The sequence below is a fragment of the Meleagris gallopavo genome, chromosome 1 (genome assembly GCF_000146605.3).
Source record: "Meleagris gallopavo isolate NT-WF06-2002-E0010 breed Aviagen turkey brand Nicholas breeding stock chromosome 1, Turkey_5.1, whole genome shotgun sequence".
Classification (NCBI taxonomy): Eukaryota; Metazoa; Chordata; class Aves; order Galliformes; family Phasianidae; genus Meleagris; species Meleagris gallopavo.
Window position 1 is genome coordinate 125,266,304 of NC_015011.2, and position 4,853 is coordinate 125,271,156.

Genomic DNA, 4,853 nt, shown 5'->3' on the forward strand with positions numbered 1-4,853 from the left:
GATCTCTAGAGGTCCCTTCCAACCCCTACAATTCTGTGATTCTGTGATTCTGTGATTCTGTGAATGAACCCCAGTGCTGTGTCAGAACTAGAATGGTACAACTGAAGCCTGAATAGGAAGCTAATAAGCTTTAAAGCTGATTAACATGGAGTGTTTTTGTGCTTCTTGTTGCTGTTGTGTAATAAACAATCGTATAACACGTGCTTCTGCTAAGGCAAAGTGACAAAGTTTCCAGAAGGAAATGGTGGCAGGCTGTTTTCTGCACCTCCAGGGAGAAATAAAAAGACTTAAAGCAAGAAATGATTCTAACTGATGGCAGAGAGCACTTTTATCAGCAGGCATCCTGACTGCTGGGGGCATTCCTGACTTCTGAGAAAACAGGGCAAAAATTACTGAGTTAATGATGTGGCTTTTGTTCTCACCTTCATTTATAGTACAGCTCTGGTAAACTGTACTCAAGTCCTGGTAGAGACAAAATGACCAGAATTTTTAAATGATGTGAACTTGCTACAGAGTATTGCAGAACAAACTGCTCCATTTGGAAGCCTGCTCCAGAACCGCACTTCCAGCTGCCACGCTGAAGTGATTCACTACTCACCTACAAATTCCTGTTCTCGTGCCAAAGTTGTCCATGGCATGACTACCTCTCTGCCTCTCTGCTATTCATTCTGCTGTGCGCTGCTGTCCTCCTTCCACCTTTCCTTTCAGGCTAAACGGAGTGAACAGCTCTGTCTTCTCCAAGGTAGAGGGCTTCTACTGCACTTGATATTTCTCTGTATCTACTAAAATCTACATTAATTCACCCTGAGCATGGGTAATTAAAACACAGAGCATGGTACTGCCATCATACATGTGCCTTTTTCATGGGAACATATTGATTTGAGAATGTTCACTGAAGGTAAGACCAATGCAGATGTTTTCTGGTGTAAAATAAAGACACGTAAACATACAAAAACCACTTTTACTAGCACATGCTAACGGGTTTTTTGCAAACATTTGGCCAACTGAGAGTAGTAACAGTAAAAACCAAACACGTGCATCCCTTACATGGAAGTCACTCCCCCTGCCCAAACTTGTCCCAAAGCGCCACAGCGACAAAATGACCTCACAGAGCCATTTCTGAAAGTAGCTGGACGTGTGTGCAACACCACCACATCCCAACCTTGGTTTTAAAGAAGATGCACTCCACTGAATTAAGTTCCCCAAAGAGAATTAAACCTTAAGCCCAACAAGAAAAGATTCAGCCTAAATACAGTTAAAGTTTGTCAAAGTTAGACAGTTAGAAACGGGGAGAAAAATTTGGGGGCATCGGGGAAAGCCCTGATTCCTGTTCACTAACACCAAGAAACAGTGTACAGGTCATCAGCAGGGCACAACAGCTTGGTGATGGAAGCCAGACTTGCCTGGTGCCAAAGACAGCATGACTGGCAGGCAGTACGTCAAGTCCCATGCTTGCAGAAACCACCACTTCAATGCCTTTGGGTCTACAGAGCTCTGTTCTTCACCAAAATGTTGTTTAATTGCATGACCGTAATAAACCCAGGAGTTCTGCACTGGTTTTCATAATCTGGCTTACTGAAAGCTGCGGTAGTGATGTCTGAAGAGAACTTCATGTAGAAACTCAGAACTTTTCACCACACTCAGTGAGTGGGGACAGCACCGAGCAGACCAATGCAACACCACAGCTCTTCCATCAGCGACTTTGCTACCATTCTCCACGACCATTCCAGCATTCCTCAGCGGATACTGCATCAGGGAGAGCTTTGTGCTGGCAAACAGAAACCAAAGAAATAAACACCTCAGTGCAACGAAAACATTTCCATTGTACGAGTACACAGCGTGGGGATCTGCAAGTGATGTGTCAGCACGTGTAAGTAACATAAGGGGCTGTGTGTTTCTTCACCCTGCACTTTCACTGCTTCTCACAAGCGTGTCACTGCAGTTGTCGCCCAGCAGTTTAAGTACAGATATAAGGTGGGAACAGAGCAATTAGCAATTCCAGCACGGAAATACCTCACTTAGAGCACAGCACTTTACATACGATTAGAGGACTCAAGTTTCTACCTCCCTTAAGGCAAACGCACCATGATCAAAAGTAAAGAAAAGTAAAACCAGATGACAGAAATAATGGTGTAAGCATTTGTCAGTTTTGTTCCCAGTTCCAACTACGACTTAACAGATTAAACCTGTTAATTCATTACATGTAACGTGACACAAGCATAGACTGTTCTCAAATCTCAGTCTAAACCACTAAAGCTCTGCGGCCCAGCACCCACTGATTCCCAGCCTGCCAAGTTCAGCTCAGCTGCAGCATGCTTACCAGTCCCCTGTGTTCTAGAAGATGCCCAGCACAGCCGCAAAGCTCATTAACAAAGCCACAGAAGAGCAGCCACTGCCAAAATGCAGCTTAACCCTGGCTGTCCTGCGCCCAGCACCCAGCAGGCTGGGTGCCCTTCCAGAGAGCTCTTCCCACAAAGCTCCAGCACCCACCCCTGACCCCACACATTTCTTCTGTCCTTTCAGGCACAGACCGATGCTGTTGTTTGACATTACAATGTTTTTCCTACAAGGTGCAGATTACCAGGCCAACAAGGATGTGCTGTAAACATCCACCACAATGCTTTAGGAGCAAAGGTGAGCCTCAGCTGTTCTCCTGGGATGATGGCATTTCAGCAGGTCCTGCCCGGGCTGAAGTGCTGCAGTCACAACATCTGCCATTGAGCAATTGCTGTCTAACCCTTGGTGCTCTTGCACATCCTGCACTCTCACTGCTACTTCTTCATTTTTCAGTTTTGTTTGTTCCCCGCTGATCTTTTTTCAGGGCCTTCTAATAAACTCTCACGCCCTAAACACAAAACAGAAATTGCACTTGCTGTATTTTTATACACTTTGCAGAACAGAGCCCTTCTCATGGTACACACACACAAAAAAAGACAAGAACTAGATCAGGTCTTAGGAGAACAACTTGGGGTGAGAAAAAAACTGAATGAACCACTAACAAAGAGAACAGGAAACTTCTGTGGAGAAAAAACAAATCTTGATACAGAAAACACATCTGTCAAGTGTGGGAACTGTTTCAGAAAACAAAATAGTTTACAATTAGTGGATTTTTTCAGCAATAAGCATGAATTTAGGTTGGACAACAACACTTCTCACAACAAGCCAGTAAAAGTGAACCTGAGGGGGTGTTTCCCACAGCTCCTTGTGTCACACCACTGCATCCTGAGCTGGCACGATGAGGTTCTCTGTCAAGGTGAAGTGAGTGCTTAACAGCTGCACCGTACAGTTCCTAGACTGTAACTTGCTGAACACAGACCAGCACAAAAAGCATGCTCCTGACTGCATCTGTGTCAGTGCTAATGGCACTGCTCTTGGGTGGGAAGGCCACGGAAGAAAAAGAGCTACAATAAATTACGGTTGGCCCTAACACACTGACATGTTTTACAGTGCAACACCCAAAGCATGAAAAACTACAAAGCAATGCAAACGTTTCTTGTAAGATAATGTGACTTCTTTGAGCTGCCTTCGTTCTTCGTTTCCAGCACTTTATATAAACACAGCTTTGTTCTGAGCCTGGATTATCCTCCATCTGAAGCACATGTTCTCACTTCGTGCTTGAGGATTGTATGTCAGCATCTCCACAGCCTTATGTACTCCCAAGGTACTAGTTAGCTGCTGTCAGATTGGAACAGACCCAAGAGCAGTTCCTAAAAACTTACAGTGAGTGCCCACAAATCTTCAACCTCCTGTCCCCAAGTAAGCAACGGAAAAAAGACATTTGCATACACACACATGCACACCCTCCTCATATGAGCCCCAGAACATCTACAGGAAAACAACACCTGAAAATCCAAAATGAAACTTAAGGATGTGTTGCAGTTTTTTTGTTATTTTGTTTTTGCTTAAATATTGACTTTTAGTTGGGGACTTCTTTTGCCAGGATGGATTTGCTCAGCCTTGTGTGGCAGCATTTGCTCTGTCCACATGCAGGAGCTACAGCTGAGAGGATGTTATCGCTGGGAGGGGATGTGAGCATGGGAGCCCTGTGCAGCTCATTGTCTCAGCCAGGAAGCTGGGACAGAAAGGCATTCTCTCAGCTGGTTGAGAAAACAAAATGGAAATGTCAAGCATTCACCTCCCAGATAATGTCACTTCTATAGAAATCTGCAAAAAGCACGTTCACCACTGGTATCACACCTATCAGTCTCTTAGAACACTCCTCTTTAAAAAAGGATTACAGCCTAGTTTAGAAAAATGCAGACTTTCTGGAACAAATGTCCTCAAGACACAGAAGCAGACAAATGCTCGTGCTGCTCCTCCCAGTGCTCCGAGGGCAGAGCTGCAGGTGGGAGCTGAGGGAGGTGCAGGCAATGCCTGCAGGGCAACCAGGCCACGGGCACAGCAGCTCCTGCCAGGCGTGGGCAACCAGATCCCAAGGAGTTCCACAGATGCTTTCTTCACGTGTTGTAACAGTGATACAACGGAACCAGATGTGCTTTATGCTCTGGAAAGGGCGATACTCTCATACGAGTTTTCTGAGTGTTTGCTCAGAGTCTTTGTTTTTATCAATTTAATACAAGTTTTAAGAACTTACAACTCTTGGTACGTCAGTTTCATGTCCAGTAGGCCTTGGAGCTCGATGCCATCCGGTGAGGACCTCCCCTACCAAACACCTCAGAACTCTTCGAAGCGCATCCCTGCTGTCCCCTCAACGCTTGGCGGCCATCCCCAACGCCCCTTCGGAGCAGGAGCTCAGATCTTGCCGCCCGACGGCCACGCCGCACACGGCCGCCTCGCCCCTCGCTGGCTGCCGGAGGACCTCCATCCATCCCCTACCGCCGCTCTCCGGCGCT

The 4,853-nt window shown here is 46.0% G+C and overlaps 1 long non-coding RNA gene across 1 annotated transcript; it reads right to left on the reverse strand.

Annotated features, from left to right (window-relative positions):
• Positions 1-947: 947 nt before the first annotated feature.
• LOC109370890 lies at positions 948-4,847 on the reverse strand. Its single transcript, XR_002121406.1, has 2 exons — positions 3,178-4,847; positions 948-1,768 (listed from the first exon to the last, which is right to left on the reverse strand). It is a non-coding gene; the product is annotated as an uncharacterized LOC109370890 (long non-coding RNA).
• Positions 4,848-4,853: the final 6 nt, after the last annotated feature.